At 37.7% G+C, this 18,877-nt stretch overlaps 1 protein-coding gene across 6 annotated transcripts in view; it reads left to right on the forward strand.

Moving 5' to 3' along the window:
- The first annotated feature begins 245 nt into the window (after positions 1-245).
- Positions 246-18,877, forward strand: part of tutl (immunoglobulin superfamily member turtle) — a 128,570-nt gene continuing 109,938 nt past the window's right edge. For all 6 annotated transcript variants that reach the window (XM_089218634.1, XM_089218633.1, XM_089218639.1 and 3 more), the window contains exon 1: positions 246-706. The gene's annotated coding sequence lies outside the window, so the exon portion shown is untranslated. The remainder of the gene's footprint in view (positions 707-18,877) is intronic.

The raw sequence follows: 18,877 nt of genomic DNA on the forward strand, positions 1-18,877 counted from the left end.
GCCGGCTCTGTAGCTTGTGCATTCGCGAACACCGCAGAAAATCTCGTTGTTCAGGCAGCCTTCAGCAGCAGCAGCTGAAAACTATATTATTATATTGTGTATAGGGGAAAGGAAAAAACGGCGGAAAACACGATCCCGCCCGGGGTCAGAAAATCGATGATCGGCCGGCGTCGGTTCAGATCGCCGGCGGTGGCCGACGCCCGAACGCTGCCGCCGCGCACCGGGGATCCTTTCGACCGGAATTCCACGCACACACCAGCACGCACGTTCATACCGATCGGTCGCCGTATAGTTACCGACGCCGTCTCTGCCGAGTTACCGACGTCGTTATTATTAGGAAATATTGTGTTGCCGTATACGTTTTTTCCGTTTTCCGACGAGTTTTCCAGTGCCTTTCCCGCCGTACACTGTACATTTTGGTCGTTGGATTTTTTTACACCGGTCGAAGTGAATCCACTTTCATATCTGTTGCTGTGTATTCAAATACGAATCATCACAAATAATTGAATATATTAATTTTACAGTGTAATAATAATATTGGTGCGTTCGTGTTTGTGCTTGTTTGTGTGTGTGTGTGTGTGTTTTCGCATCGCCGTTAAGTTTTTTGAAAAGCTATGCCGAGTGCGGGAAACGTCTCCGCGTGCACCGCGACAGGATTAAGCTGGTAGTTTCGTCCCGGGAAGTGATATCACGACGCACACTACAGGTGAGTGCCATTTTCAAAGCATAACATTGCCGTTATAAAGAATGATAATCAGTTTTAGGGTCTGTTAAGTGCTGACCAGACTGTCGGATAAAATCTTTAAGTGCCTGTTTAAACCTACAGGGCTCAGTAATTGATTCACATCCTATATATAATAGACTAACAATTAGGCTCGTTTGAATTGTGTTATTATGCAATTATTGTGATTTATTATGTCCACGAACATTAAATTCCTGATTATAGTGATTATTGCACTTAGATAGGTATAGGCACATTTTAGGTTTGGTCGATGGAGGGTATACAAATATGTGAATAGGAATCATAACGATATTAGGCGCCAATTTTCGATCATCATTGTCATAGAAAAATAATAAATAAATTGTTTAAAAATAACAATTCAACGCGCCGCACCCTAACCGTTTTTAGGGTCTGTTCAAACACCATAATATAACAAGGCGATAATGGGTTTTTTTCCGAAGAAAATGGGCAGTCATCGAGCGCTCACGCATCCCCCGTCGTATCCTATTATGATAATAATAAATAATCGGCGGCACTGTAAAGTAAGTGATTTTTTTTCGACGTCAACAAATACCGAACGATTTTTCATTGTTCATAAATCGCATACCTGTACCCCTCACTGATCAGAGTTGTGTCGGGTGTATAGTTATTATAGGAACGCGCGAAGTGCTTCGCGCGCGTTACTGGACAATCATAAAATCTGAATCCAAAGAAAACTGTTGTAAATATAACATTTTAATATATCATTATAAATATATGTATAATATTGATCGACATGGATAATATTTTTATTTTCGCCATCTACCTGCATATTTTGCCGGCACAACAACAAACAACCGGGTGTTTTTGTTCGACCGGTCGACAAAAGGGTCTTTTGAATTCAACTCTCTTTATTTTTGGTGTCTCTCTCTCTCTCTCTATCTTTCACTCCCACACCCCTTCTCACCACCATATCATGGGGTACACAATCAGAACAAATTGTTTGTTTTGGCCGAGTGCGTGTGCAATTTCAAATTATTTCATGGACCATTGCATAACGACGTCATAGTTATACAATTTCAAATGTTTCTAAAATCAAAAGAACACAGATATCTGAAGCTGTGTGGTGAAGTCGCATATAATAATACGATAACCTATTTTACAGGATAATCCCAATCCGTATCATGTTACTATATGTATATTGCATATACAACAGGTTAATGTTTCACACTCTATTGAAATCAAACGAATTATAGTTTAATATTTAATATATTAAAAAATATTAAAATTATATATAGATATTGATACAATAATATTTATACTTTTACCAACATAAATGTAGTGTACAATTTGTTAATCGAAATAATTAATAATTTAGAACCTTGGAGAGGCATTCCAAAAGCATTGATATCAAAAGATTTCCCAAAAGACATGACAATAATACGAATAGATAATATGCGAAATCGTTATGACTATATAGAAAATCATGATATTATTATACTACCAATAGAAAAATAAATTGAAAATGTAAAGTTTTATAGGGCCCGTTCTTTGCTTGTCCATACATGTCCATCACTCTGTACGAAAATAATATAACATTGATGTCGCATCCACCGATGATGAAGAAATGATATAAAACGTTGTTCGCTAGAGTTCACACGGTGACAGATTTTTATTCTTACTACAACCCATATAAATGCTAAACACGTATTTACGGAGTTTTGAAATTGTGACATGTATTAGGTTCGAACACATCATAGAATATAATATATAGGAAGAGAAGATGACACAATGTTGATATTGTATATACAGCTCTATGTGTAGCACACGTCTTCTTGCCGCCTCACATCTTGCAAAATATGTATTTCTTCACAAAAAAAAAAAACGTATACTTATAGTCTATACAAGCGGTAAACTTCATTCTGGCGGCGGTCTAAATTCAAACAATAGATTCTTGTTCTACCTCGTATATACGATTTATAAAATAATATAATGACGATATAATAGTAATAATAATATACAGTAAACACTCTATTATCGTTTTAATTGTGCGAGTTTTGTTATTATTATATATTCGTGCATGTGTTGTAGGTAAGCTGTGTCTCAATGTGCCGTCCGTCGACACGACTTGGGTTCCAATTTCACACTACCGTTGACGGGGATTTAGTTAAATTTTTAAAACGTTACTTAATAATTGTTTCCATTCCATTAAGTAGACGTTTTAATTACACGGCTTGGTGCAACAGATGCAAATAACTTCCCTCCGCTGATTCACCCACGTTCAGTCATCAGTCGGGCGCGTCCTTTTCGCCGATGTCGGGGCAATTCATTTTCACTAACTCTAGTACTACAGTTTATTGTTATTTACAGAGAACAATGATCGAATTGATTTTTCTTGACAATATTTTTCTTTCTTTTTACCGCACTATTATTATTGTTTTTTCTCTTTTGCTTTTATTTTACCACCCATTTTCTATATTTTGATGATTTCGTTCCGTAATGAAAATCATATCTTATAAATTTATAATAGGTAGACTATTAATATCGGCTTAGTATTGGGTGTACTTACTAGTGTATTACCGTATACTGGCAAGTTGTTATTAACAATTCCGAGCGGCATGACTTTAAATTGAATCACTTGCAAGGGTAATTATGTTTGAGTGTTGGGGTACGCCGTATAATGAGTCATCTGCAGTAATATAATAATAATAAGTCGAAACGTCACGTTCCGTATATAGAAGATGTAGAGACGGATATATATATATATATATATATATATAGAGAGAGAGAGAGAGAGAGAGAGAGAGAGAGAGAGAGAGAGAGAGAGAGAAAGATAGAGAGAGTAAAAGAGTGATAAAGACTTACAAAAAGAAAAATGGATACAAAAAAATCACGACTCTTTGGTATGGGCCCGAAAGGCTTGAGAAAATGAAAAAATTATATTTTATCACTTAATCTACGGCTAGAGTTTGGTGGACCAATAGGAAGGAGCGGACGGTGAGGAGAGCCGTAGCGTGCTCCAGCGCGCGGATTACTGAACTTAATCAAGAACAAAGCTTTCAACCTGTCACAAAGTTTGAACAAGAGAGATATAAATCCGTCTAAACCCCGGTTTTAGACTAACGAGGGCTAGCTATGTACAATGTGCTCTCGCAAACGCACCCGCACACGCTCGTGTGTATGTGTTACGGCCTGAGCTGTGCGTGGGTGGTATTTGCGCATGCGTGTGTGTACGCATTAGCCGCGGAGTATTTTAAATATGTTAATCGTCCGGTACGTGTAAATTATTCGGCCGACAATACACGCATAGCAATTTGTCAAAAGCTTAAGTGCATACGCGCTCGCGTGCGCTTGTGTGTGGTGCAAGCTTTGCAAAGGACGCCGTGGAATGACAACCGCGTGTTAGTGTGTGCGAGTGTTTATAATATTATGTATATAGGACCATTGTCGATATATGAATGTGTTATGTGTGTACATAATATTATGTATAATATACGCACACATTATGTACACACACACAGGCGTGCCTAATATTGGCTGGGGGCCCCATGCAAATGTCCTGAACAAAAGCACAATATGTATAGGTATATATCATACTTTATGTGTGTGAGTGTGTGCGCGGGAATGGTATAGAGAGTGAGGGCGTTTTACCTGGGTTGTATTATAACTAAAACTGTTGGGACCAGCGAAACGGCTGTTGCCGAGCAACACGCCGCCGCCGCACACCAGAGTTTTGGCATTGATTAGCTTCACCTGCTTTTACCACTCGTGTCTCCGCCTCCCCTTCGCCACCTTGATATCTCGTTTCTGTTTGCTAATCATTTTTCTTTTTACCACCCGTAAGTTTCTACGGTGAAAAATGTTTATACTATTATCATAATAACTATGCGCACTATTATAATAACTACTATATGTAAGCCACGTGCATAACAAAATATTATTATTATTATTATTATGAAAAAAAAGTTCGAATAACCTGGTGAAAATCGATTAAATGCATTTTTTTGTGTACAAGCACATAAAATACAAAATGTATACTGTGTGCTCCAAAATCGCTCTAGACTTAGTATAATCTTCGATCGAAACCTTTTCGGACGGTATGAAACACGATCTAAACATTATATTATTTTCTTCCTTAGAAAAAAATATTTGCATAAACTTATATTATATATACGTTATCCTACGAAATCTTGAAGTATTATTTTTAGAACGTCATAAATTTTGTTTTACGGTAATAATTCCATTCTCTTTTAAAATTATTATTATCTAGAAATATGTACACGAAGAGTATTTGTACACGATCAAAATGCAAATTTAAATGTTTTATAAAAGATGACACTCTTTATGTATACACAACCGAGAGGGAAACAAATGACGCATTTTGAATTCACGGCGTCGTCACGGTTGGAGTGCGGCGCGTCTTTTCGACGATAAGAGGTATTTCTTCATACCGTCCGTTTTTCATGTTTTATCAAATTTCTAACGCCAAGGTACAGTACGGCAATTTATTAGTAAACATATCGTGCTCTATTTCATTCTTTCTTTTTTTCACTGTAATAGCAAACAACTCGAATTCTCCTTTCTGTTATAGGTTAAGATATTTTTAAATTAAATTTGAATTATTAATTTTTACTATAAATTATATGCTGCGTGTATGACGTATATATTACGATACAAAGTATAGAGGATACACAATAATACACTGATTAAAATGTTTGTATACTGATATATTACTATATATTATAGTATAAATATATAGGTATAGGTATTCAAATTTCATGAGTTCAATTTTTTTTCTGTAAAACTTTCTACCCATAAGAAATTAGAAAATAACGATAACTTTTTCTTCGTCATATTATAATACCATTGTTTTCCGTTTTCTTCGGTTTACTGAAGAATGGAAACTTTGAAAAAAAAATATGAAAGTTGCGGAAGCGATATTTTCCTACTGTTTATACCTATCGGTAATGGTTTATAATAATATAATACCCGGAGAGGCATCAACGTAAGTTATATCAATTTGAAAATTTAATCTGTTTCGAGATAAAAGAAATAATTGATTTACGATAAAATGACAAAATATAGTATATATGAACCATATAAGTACGTTTTATGTATCATTGTTCGTGCAAAAACTGGGATATGTGATGTTTGATTTGACGTTTATATAAACCTACACATATTATATAAATTAATAATTATGTAAATATATTATCTTATATGTATTTTTATTATCTAAACGCGCGTAACGTTTATGGTCAAAACAATATTTAAAACTCAATCCCACATTTTGTTATGAAGTGACGAAAATATGTACGAACTTTTAAATGTAATTAATATTAATTTTAAATTTATTATACTATGTGACCAGACTGAAAAACATGAAACCTCTCAAAACGAATGGTATGAATTTCAACTTCCAATAACGGACGTTGTAATACTACCTCAAGACGCCGGTTTAACAACACGTGTCGTACATTAATACCCACTGTTAGTCTTGAACTATCGAAGGTACCAGACTATACTCACTGCGCGTGTATTAACATTAATATTTTTATAATAGTGAACAAATTTTTAGAACCTATCAATCCCATAGACTATATCGTATTATGCATTTATACGGATTGCAAATATAACAAACACATAAACAACGGATAAAAACTTTAAAATGAAACAAAAGCATCCAACGTCAAAACATTTTAGAAAATATGAAAAAAATAATTCATCTTTCTACTTTAGTAAGTTATCATAAGTATGTACATTGTACAAGTATAATATGTTATTGGGTCAGATTTAGAGAGTGTGAGATTCTGGTAGTTTTCGAGGCTACCAAAAACCACCCACGACCGAAGGGGAACACTTCGGGCGTGACCTATGAGCCGCACCGCGTGATGACCCCAGGGGCCAAGTCGGTGGAACTCATAGGCTTTGAACACGCATTGGCGAATGAACGCCAAAGATTTATTAAAAGGGGAAATAAACAAAAAAAATAGAACATTAATAAATAATAAGACTACAGAATATTAGGGTAATAATAATAGAGATTTTTTAATAAACATGATGGTAATACTATGGGAATACAGAATTATAATAATATGTGGCTCCCGCACACAATAACACAGTAGTTGATCGTTAATATTTTAAATAACAATTTTGTTGACACATGGCAATTACGGGAATATTTCTAATAGGGAAAAGAATAATTTGGCGCACACGACAAGTGCGTATAAAGGATTAATAAGTGCAAATGTAGGTCGGCCCACGAGGTCCGCCGACACCTAGGGTGCTTTTAATATATATATAATGTTCGTAATAAAAATAATCTGACGACCGTAGGGTTACCGCCTACATTGCGGAAGGTTGGAATAATAGGAAGGACATGGCGCCATGCGCGGTATTATAAAACAATATAATAATAATATAAATAAAAAGGGTATGGGGGAATATGGTGGTATATTACTGATGCTGAATAATGATGACTTGAGCCGTGGAAGGTGTGGTTGTGGCATTGCTCCGCCCGGCATCGGGCCCATGGTGGTCGCCTAGCCCATCATGTTGGTCGATGCAAACGGTGTGGATGAAAAAACACGCAGACAATATTATGTCGATTCGGCCGGGTAGACGGGTATATCACGTGGTGACGTAGACAACAAAAAAAAAAACTGTAGTGCAACTTGAGTTGGACGTCTAGTCATAAAGACGTTGGACATAAAAGTGAAAAAATGACCAGTATAGTGAGCCGCCGATGTCCAGTCGCTGGTCGGTGTTGTCTCATTGATATCGTAGCGGGGAAAATCAGGGTAGGTATATTGCGGGACTTTTACAATAGTAATATGGATAATTTATATAATTGCACTGCGGCGAGTACACCGACGGACGCGACAGAGGCGCCGACGGCAGCCGATGGCGGCATGCTGTGGTGACTACGGTGAACACTGCTGCAGGCGGGGAGGTCGGGGATCATTTATTACATAACATAGTGGTAATCGCGGGCGCGCTATTAATACTGGGATGGTCACGGACCGACAGGTGTGCTCATTTTATATTGTAGGTAATAGGTGTACCCATTGGTTTCGTATAATAATAGGGCCTAAAATTCTGTGACGTTACATAACCCCCCCAACAAGTTGTTGAAGTTGTACATAAGTCAGAACTGAAAACCACTTGTTGTAGAGTAAGAGAGCAGAATTTTTTGGGAATGACCATAGACTAGCAATTTGAGGGAATATAACATTTTAATTAGGACATCATAATAATATCAAATACATAATAATAAAATTTAATTTGCAACCATAAGTTAATAATAAAGTTGGGTTAGGGAGTATAAGTGGTAAGGGTACTAGCATCATAATAATAATATAATAAAAACCTACACATCTGTGCGCACACAGTATAGAATAATAAAACCCAGCACAGTATAATACAAATGCAAAATGATCAATGTCATAATACTAAAAAAAAAAAAATGATATAATATAATAAAAATCCTACACATCAATGTACGGGGCACGTTATAATAATAAAAAACCTACAACCTTTAATAATGGAAAACCTACAACTTTTACTATCCTGACTAGTCCGGGGAGTGATGATGATACCACAGACCCAAATAAATATCCTAACGGGGAAACCTAACAGGGAAATAGGGACTCTAGATCTGTCTATGCCTTTACTGGGGTCACGACAGAAATAGGTACGACTACACTATGGGAGCTTAGTGTAGAAGGGACAAGACAAAATAAATAAAAAATAAATACTATTGTGTACAGGCAAGGTGGGAAATGACCTTACACTGCATAAGTTACTCTGGACATTATTTTTACACACATGACAAGTCATGGTGGGACCTACCGGGGGATTAGGGGGGCTAACAAGAAAGTTCCTGCATGTTGTAGTGAAAGGGCGGTCAAGAGCGGAGTCTGGTGGCCCCTTTACTCCCAGAGGGAGTCGTCCCTCCAGATCATAGATATACACGACACAGTGAACCGCAGAGTGATCGACCCGGTCGCGCCTACACAAACACCTCCAGGGAAGCCAGCTTTTACACCAACCGCCCCGGACATGGGTAGACGCGAACCGCTGAGACCCGAAGGCTGCCGCACCTGATCGGTCCAAGGTCGTGTCCTCCCTGGTTCAGGATGTCACTACAACACCGGTTTTTTTTACGAGAAGAGTGTCGCAGACTCTTTGCCGTGCAGAGAGTCCCTCTCTGCCAGACGGGGGCCCTACCGAGCTGGGGTGAAGGGGGGGCCAACGAATTTAAAGAAAGTACTAGAGACAGAAAATAGGCGGAGTAAAAGGGGACGAGGGGGGGACAACGCGGAAAGTTACGAATTAAATGACCCGGGATGATTGTTGTACGCAATTGCGTGGAGCGAGGCTCGTACACGGTAGTGGTTCCGTGTCAGGCAGGACACACCGTGTATTGACCCCCCAATTAGGGTTTAGTCCCAGGGTACACTAATGCACTTGCATCTGTTTCGACAGACATGGTTATCTTAATTTAGGGATTATGACGTTTGGCGTTGAAAACAGAATTATACTATTGTAATAAAAAGATATATGGGTATGTATTTATTTATTGTTATTTGATGGGAGGTATATACGGTCTCAAGTGTATGATATTATGGGTACCTTGAGGAGTATCATCATCCGGATGGACTAGCTCATAGGCATTTATAGTTTTGATGCTTTTAACCTTATAGGGTCCCTCGTATAATAAAAAGAATTTTGATATTTTTTTATCGATTTTATTACTGAGTTTGTGGGTTTTGACAAGGACGAGATCATTAATCTTGAAGAAGGTGGGGATGAGATGAGATGTTTGAGATTTTTTGCGGGCTTCAGCTTTTGTTAGTTGTACTTCTTGGGCTAGGGTAAGTTGTTTATGGAAGTCGACAGGGGGGTCTTGATGTGGAAATTGTATAAATTGAGCTAAGGGATTGTATTTTGAATTTTGTAGAAATAGAGAAGAGGGAGTTTGGTGGGTAGACTCGTGTCGTACATTATTGAGGGTCCATTCAATGTATGGGACATATTGGGGCCATGTGGAATGTTTGTGATGGCAATATGTACGAAACATCCTACCTAGCTCTCTCATGACTCTTTCAGCGGGGTTTGATTGTGGATGATAAATACTAGTGTGGGAAACCTGAATATTAAATTTTTTGAGGGAGGTCTGCCAGTACTTGCTGATAAATTGTCGACCGTGGTCGGAGACAATATTTTGCGGAACTCCAAATTTTGGGAAATAGTCGGTGGTTAACCTTTTGATACAGATCTTGGCATTGGCTCGCCGGAGAGGGTATAGTTTAACAAAGCGGGAAAAATTATCAACAATAACAAAAATATAAGAGAATTGGAATATTCCCGTAGGGAGGGGACCGTAGAAGTCAACTAACAGCTTGTCGAGGGGTTTGTTGGAGAGAATGGGTTGAGTGGGACCAGCAATGCGAGTGGTCTTGGGTTTACACTTCTGACACAACTCACATGCTTGCACCACACAACGGACGGTTTTGAAGAAGGAAGGGAAGTAACAGATATTTTTTAACGAATGGGCCGTTTTAAGGGGGCCTGAGTGGGCATAATAATTGTGAAATACTATAATAATTTGTTTTACCATGTGTCTTGGTATGCATAGGGACCAGTGCTCGTCATACTTGAACTTTCGGGTAAATAGTACATTGTCTTTCAACATATAATATTTGTGCCATATTGGTAAAGAATCTGATTTCAATAAAGAAATGATTTTATATAATTTTGAGTCTTGTTGTTGTTCAACAGAAATATTTTGAAATAATGAAATAATGTCGGGGGGAATTGGTGGGGGGAGAGTATAGTGGAGGATTACAGGGGAGTCTTTGGGAGGCTGGTCATCACGACCGAGGGGGTGGCGAGAAAGAGCATCTATAGGATTTTCTTTCCCGGGGCAATGATATATTCTTAAATCGAACTCCTGGAGAGTGAGAGTCCAGCGGGTAAGACGGGTATTTTTTAATTTACAGGAGAAAAGGAAGGTAAGAGCTTTATGATCGGTGTATACATTGACGGGATGTCCTAAAATATAAATTTTAAATTTTTGGCAGGCGAACAGGATTCCTAACAGTTCCAATTCAGTCACCGTGTAGTTCCTTTCGGCACTACAAAGTGACCTACTTGCAAAAGAAAGGGTGTTGCGGTGGCCTTCACCATCAATTTGAAAAAGTTCAGCACCGAGCCCTATGTAGGATGCATCAGTCTGAATACAAAACGGGATATTGAAGTTCGGGTGGGTGAGAGAGATTTGGAGAGAGAATGCATTTTTTATCTTTTGAAAATCGAGTTTATTTTGTTCTGTGAATGTCCAGGGAGTGTCTTTACATATGAGATGAGAGAGGGGGTGTAGGAGGGAAGAGTGATTTTGTGAAAATTTACGATAGAAGTTACAGAAGCCGAAAAATGATTGGAGGTCTTTTTTATTACGGGGTTCGGGAAAATTTTGAAGGGCGTTAATTTTATCTGGATCCATTACCATACCTTTAGGGGATATGAAGTGGCCTAGAAATTTAATTTGTTGTTTCATAAAATGGCATTTTTTTAATTTTAACGTTAGACCTGCTTGAGAGATTTTGTGAAAAATCCACTCAAGAGTGTCTAAGTGACTCTCGAAAGAAGGGGAAGAAACTAGAATATCGTCAACATACGTGTGAATGTCGTTCGGAGACATACAGGGTATAGAATAATTATTCAATGCGGCCTCAAGGCCTTTGCCAAAGGCGGCATTGGATATGTTCAAACCGAACGGGACAACACAGAACTGGTAGGAACGACCATCGTATAAAAAACTTGTGTATTGTCGTACGGACTGCTCAAGGGGAATTTGCCAGTAACCTGAAGTGAAATCTAATGAAGAAAAAACTGATTTGTTATTAAATTTTGCTAGAATGTCATCAATAGGGGGAGACGCGTCTCGCGTGGGGAGTATAATTGTGTTTAACTTCCGGGCATCTAGACATAAGCGTATAGAGCCATCAGTTTTTACCACGGTAACGAGTGGGTTGTTATATGGAGCGTCAGATCGTTCGATCACCCCCCATTGAATCATTTTGTCGATTTCCTTTTGAACAGCGGGACGACGAGAAAAGGGTACAAGATAAGGCTTTATTTTATATGGGTCGTGGGGTTTGACGTTAAATTTATAAGAGAAGAATTTATGGAGTCCGGGTCTGTCTTGAAAGATGTGTTGATGTTTTTGAATAAGGGAGGTCATTAAATTTTGCTGAGAATTATTGAGGGGAATGTCATTGAGAGCGATATTTTTTTCTGTTTCAAACGGGATAGGTTGGTATATTGAGTTGGAAGGGGCTTCATGTAATGAGGGAAACTCGTCAGAGATATTGATATTTTTTAAAGAGTTAACCAGACTGTCTGGGTTGTGGTCAGCGATTAATTTAAAAGGTATATTATTTGTCACAGAGGGGAGGGAGATTTCTTTAGCATTGTAGTCTATGGTCACCCCGTTCTCAAGCAACCAATCAGTTCCTAAAATGATAGGTGTAGAAAGTTGGGGTACAACAAGAAAAATACCAAAGGTGTCATAATTGTTGATAGAGAAATTTAAATAGATTTGAGATTTAATTTTGACTGACTTGTTACTGAGAGCTGTTGTTAAGAGTATACCAGTGAGAGGGAAGAGGGGAATTTTATGTTTAGAGGGGTCTAATGTTAAATTTTGAAAAAGTTCTTCCGAGATGGCGGATACCGAAGCACCGGAATCCAGGAGAGCGTTATATGATTTATTAAAAAACTGTAGAGAAATTTCAGGGCGATAATTTGGGGAAGGTGTGACTTCATGGTTAAGATCAAGTGGGTGAGTGAGTATGCAGAGTTGAGGACTTGGTGGAAGTGACTCAGTACCCGTCCTCGCGGGCCTGGTCGAAGCTAGTTTCCCAGAGGGGGCACGGCATGGTCTGGGGGGGAGGATGGTTGAGCGTTACTATTGTTTTGATATTGTGGTCTATTGTAGTTGTTATTACGGGGGGGGTATCGATTTTGATTTTGAGGGCCGGAATGGGAGTAAGATTGTTGTTGTTGAGAATTGGGACGAGAACTATTGTTAGAATTACTATTGTTACTATGATTGTTTTGAGGGACATTGGAACGTTGAAGGTATGTGAGCTGTTTGATTAATTCGTTAGTGGTGAGAATTCGGAGTCCCCTGAGGGCTAAGGATACGTTATATGAAAAATGTGAGGTAATTTGGTCCACCATTTCCATCTGGTCGATAGGGGGTTGAAGATGACGTGCTCGACTTATCCAGTCCATGGCATGCTCAGACATAGTGGCCTCATCGCGGTGATAGTGGGGACGATATAACTCGTTACGTATTGAACGCTGTAAACTTTGAGACCAGAAATAGTCTCTGAACAGTTCTACAAAATCATTGTAATTGGTGGGGGGAGGAAGGAGGGTGTTATACCAAAGCAAAGCTTTGCCAGTAAAGTTATCACTGATAAAATTAATTTTCACTTGGTCGGAAGCATTGTGCATCAAGAAATATTGATCGACCTTATCGAGGAAATCAGCGGGGTGAGTGGGGGAAAGCTGACCGTTATACTTAGGGATGCGGTGGGGGTCTAGAGAGATAGCAGAAGTATGAGATAGATTATTGGAAAAGTTACTATTGTTTGAGAGGTTTGGCTCAGTTTGACAATTTTGAATGGCTGAGATTGAATTATTTGGAAGACTATTGTTTTTGGAAATATCAGGCAAGATTGTTGAAGAGAGAACGTTAGGAGGGGCGAGTGATTGAGTTAATCTCGGGGGTAATGAAGACTTTAGTTGAGGGGGGCATTGATATGTTGAGGATTTGGTTGAAGGAGGGGGGTTGATGGAAGTATTTTGAAGTCTATTCTCTAGGGCCGCCAGTCTTGAAGCTTGACCTTCGGTGATACAGACCCGGTCTGAAAGGGATTGGATTTGTGTGTTGATGCTACGCTGTACACTGTTTGTGTGGTTCATACTTTGAGTTAAGGTGGTGGAATGGGAATTATCGTTACTGGCTATACACTCGGCAATGTTGCCTTGTATTGCAACGAATTCAGTATGTAAATTAGTTTGCACTTGTGTCAACTTGGACGTTATATCAGCATCAACCTCATCTATGCGGGTACACAGGTCGTGAAATTTTTGATCATATTCGACAAACCGATCTGCGAAAGAGTCGAGTTGCCTATGGAACACTTGATTCATGTCATCAATCTGTCGTTGTAGGGAGGCTAAGGATGGGGGAGTCGTTTCAGATAGGGAGAGGTCGTCCTCATTGGGGTTCTCCATAGTGAGATCGAAATCAGTAGCAGGGAGTATGGGAGAGTGATAATAGCTTGACGGATTGTACCTATCAGGCGGTTTAGTCTTGCGCTGACCAGCACTATACATGTAGTGGTTAGGTTAAGAAAGAACGCAAAACGAATAAACACAGGGGTTTTTCAGCTACGGGGTGTTCACTGTAACCGAGGTAGCACAGTAGGCAGAGAAGTTACAACATGTATATAATAGTAATAAAATAGAATAGTTATAAAATAATTATAAGGGTTAAGGGGATAAGGCCTTTAATACAATACTGATAATAAAATATTCACTTCTGAGAAAAGAAAATAACAAACCAAAATATTTATAATGTTTATGAGTCACAATTCAAATAAAATAGTGAACTAAATAATAACAGGTATGGATTGCTTGAACGACATAGCAACAAAACAAGAAGAATTCTTAAATAATATACTAAGGGGACGTACACCTGTACTAATGATACTTTAATTATAGAAAATTTATTAATGACAGAATAACAAACTGGTCCAAGTACTAAGGTAGTACCATACAGTGAGCAACTCCGGCACCAATAAGAGAAGAAACACAAAATAAATTAATAATAATAATAATAGGTTCAACTGTACCGTTGGATGTGTATGGCACCACGTGCGAGTGGGATAACTTAAGTTAAGGATATTACAAGAAGCGTAGTAACACCGTATTGAATATTAATGAAATTTAACCTAATAAATAATAATAGTATATAATACTATATCAGATAATATTGTAAGTGTGAACCAAAGTCACAAGAATATTTTAATTTGCTTTGGGATATAATAATAGTGGGACCCTAGTCGGGGCGAAGCTACCGGGCTAACCAACTTCTTATACAGCATCTCAGTTATCAGTGAGGATATAATAATTTTAAAATAATAAGGGGAATTATTTAGATAATGGTTGGGAGAACCTACTTATGTTATCTAAAGGGGAATATATTGTTTATTAACCTTGTATAAAGACTAATCATAGTAATATTTTAATTGAATTTAGGGAGAGCATTATAATAATATAAACCTGGGCGTTAAGGGGACATTGTATTAAATATTTACTAATGGTAAGGTATATGGAAAAACAAAATTTTAATTATTGTTGTAGTGAACATTGTTCTGATACTTTTGTGGATAAATAAAATAGTAATTTCATTTTTTTTTTTTTTTAAATAATTTTATTATATGATAATAATTTGTTTTAACCACCAAGGCATACATGTGTTCTAAAGGAACATAATATAATAATAAAATTAACTTTTGCCATGAGACAGAAAGAATATAGTAATCCGCAGATTTACAATATAGTATAATAATAAAATTAATCTTTGTCATGAGACATAAGAAACGTAATAATCCGTAGACTTAAAACATAATAGAATAATAATATAATTGACCATGTGGTCTTGGGGAAAGTGTGTAAATTATCGCAGCCTTATCATGTATAAAAAGTTCCCAACTATGTTATGTGGGGGAGGAATACGGGTCTAGGGAAACTATCAAGGGGGGTCATACAAGGGGAAAAATATTATAACTATACCAAAAGGGAAAGAGACGGGTCACCAGCAGTGTTCGGTCGTCCAGTCGCCGCAGCTGTCAGCATATACCGCCACTGTCAAAGCGCCGCTGCCGCTTCCAATCCGGCACACACACCAGCAGGAACAATTTCTGAAATGATTAATTGGATAATAAACATTGTCATGGGGGGGGAACTTAAGAATAATAATAAGTTAATATTTACCTTGGTAGTATAACATTTTTTTTTTTTTTTTTTTTTTTACAAAATATATCAATATAACAGTATTTTTTTTTTTTTTTTTTTTTTTTTTTTTACCAAAAGTAAATAATTAATAACATGACTATCATTAAGTTAACAACATAATAAAATATCTCTCTAGGAGACTAATATAGTCACGTTTTGAATAAAATATAAAAAAAAACTTTGAGAGGTTTGGGGAGTAATAATAATAAGGATTTTAGGAGATTTAATTAAAATGTGTTTGTGTCACAGAAAAATAATAGTATTTTAAGATGAAAGTGGATAAGAAATGTTGCCATGCCATGTGCTTGTCATAAGGGAATTTTTTTTTTTTTTTTTTTTTTTTTTTTATACATGTTTTATATACTGATATTGCCATTTTTATTATAGAAATTTATATTTTAATAATTTTAAGTGATAATTTTATTAAGGGACAGAGAGAGAAAGAAAAAAAAAAATATTTATTAGTTATATAGGGAGTTGTCCTGTCACGGTCGCCATATGTGAGATTCTGGTAGTTTTCGAGGCTACCAAAAACCACCCACGACCGAAGGGGAACACTTCGGGCGTGACCTATGAGCCGCACCGCGTGATGACCCCAGGGGCCAAGTCGGTGGAACTCATAGGCTTTGAACACGCATTGGCGAATGAACGCCAAAGATTTATTAAAAGGGGAAATAAACAAAAAAAATAGAACATTAATAAATAATAAGACTACAGAATATTAGGGTAATAATAATAGAGATTTTTTAATAAACATGATGGTAATACTATGGGAATACAGAATTATAATAATATGTGGCTCCCGCACACAATAACACAGTAGTTGATCGTTAATATTTTAAATAACAATTTTGTTGACACATGGCAATTACGGGAATATTTCTAATAGGGAAAAGAATAATTTGGCGCACACGACAAGTGCGTATAAAGGATTAATAAGTGCAAATGTAGGTCGGCCCACGAGGTCCGCCGACACCTAGGGTGCTTTTAATATATATATAATGTTCGTAATAAAAATAATCTGACGACCGTAGGGTTACCGCCTACATTGCGGAAGGTTGGAATAATAGGAAGGACATGGCGCCATGCGCGGTATTATAAAACAATATAATAATAATATAAATAAAAAGGGTATGGGGGAATATGGTGGTATATTACTGATGCTGAATAATGATGACTTGAGCCGTGGAAGGTGTGGTTGTGGCATTGCTCCGCCCGGCATCGGGCCCATGGTGGTCGCCTAGCCCATCATGTTGGTCGATGCAAACGGTGTGGATGAAAAAACACGCAGACAATATTATGTCGATTCGGCCGGGTAGACGGGTATATCACGTGGTGACGTAGACAACAAAAAAAAAAACTGTAGTGCAACTTGAGTTGGACGTCTAGTCATAAAGACGTTGGACATAAAAGTGAAAAAATGACCAGTATAGTGAGCCGCCGATGTCCAGTCGCTGGTCGGTGTTGTCTCATTGATATCGTAGCGGGGAAAATCAGGGTAGGTATATTGCGGGACTTTTACAATAGTAATATGGATAATTTATATAATTGCACTGCGGCGAGTACACCGACGGACGCGACAGAGGCGCCGACGGCAGCCGATGGCGGCATGCTGTGGTGACTACGGTGAACACTGCTGCAGGCGGGGAGGTCGGGGATCATTTATTACATAACATAGTGGTAATCGCGGGCGCGCTATTAATACTGGGATGGTCACGGACCGACAGGTGTGCTCATTTTATATTGTAGGTAATAGGTGTACCCATTGGTTTCGTATAATAATAGGGCCTAAAATTCTGTGACGTTACAAGAGAAAGAGAAGCAAAATATTAGTTGTTACACGAACAACTGTAGTTGATAAATGTGTAATTTATAAGCATGATTTAACATTGATAATTTAAGAATGAAAATTATAGAATAAGATTTTGAATACAAGATGAAAATCAATTAAGTATCTATATACAATAATAATAACAGGGTTGACACAAATACATGTTTCTTTAAACACGATATTCTGGTTTCCATGTTGATACAGCTGCGGTGGAAACTTTAGGTGTCCCTCGTTTTTGTTCTGTACTTCGATATAATATTAAAATATTTTCCTGAGAAGCGTCATGCGTTATACAGTGAATTTACAAGTATTATTATTATGTTATAGATAGAACGCAATGATATAATAAACGTCAACACGTCATACAACAGATTATACAAGTGAACGGTTGACGTCTACGTATGCGTTCTTATTAAACATAATGAATTCAAAACCTTCACAGATATTTTAGCTAGGTATTCAATTTTTGAAATTTGGAAGTAACACATAAAAACAGTTATGCTCTTCGATGACTCATGACTATGCGTGGCCCGCCCAATCATGAAATTACTAAATAATTTCGAAATAAGCACACCGAGATGCGCGACAGTTAATTTTCAAGAACTCCCAGCAGTAGTTTGAATTTGATAAGAGAAGTACACTTTGCATATTCGCGTACACCAAATTCATAGCTCAGCAAATTTGAAACGATAAAACTCTTTTGGAAAATAGAAAACCCTTAGCAATAGGAAACAAGAATATCTCATTGGCTCCATGATTATTTTTTTTATTGTTAAAACGAAAAACGTATCGGTACAGCACTGAGCACAGCATCATTGCCGGCGTGAGATGAAAGACAGAAAGAGTATTGAAGGAGGACCGAGGATGTAGAGGAGACGACGTTTTTCACCGCGATTTCCGCAACGTTCTGCAAGCAGATAACTATAGAAATGTATGGTAATAATATACCGCGACCGTGGTGTGCGCGTTTCGCGCTCGGTCATTGTGATGAATGATATAATATATTTGTATATAAATCGCAGTCGCGTAGCGGGCAGACGCGAGATCGGAGAAAACTGTGACCGATCGCAGCGGGGAAAATTGATAGAATCGTGTGACGACCGTTTTCCGCGTTTCCCTTATAAAAGTGGCATAATATGAAGAGTAGTGTTATGCAAGCGACCAAAACTATACAATACTTATATTTTTCATTAGAATCGGCAGTGGCGTCGAAATCTGCGGTGCCGAAAAATCGTCGGCTGTGTGTG

The sequence above is a fragment of the Diuraphis noxia genome, unplaced genomic scaffold (genome assembly GCF_037042655.1).
Source record: "Diuraphis noxia isolate RWA-SAM2 unplaced genomic scaffold, SU_Dnox_SAM2 contig0002, whole genome shotgun sequence".
NCBI classification, from domain to species: domain Eukaryota; kingdom Metazoa; phylum Arthropoda; class Insecta; order Hemiptera; family Aphididae; genus Diuraphis; species Diuraphis noxia.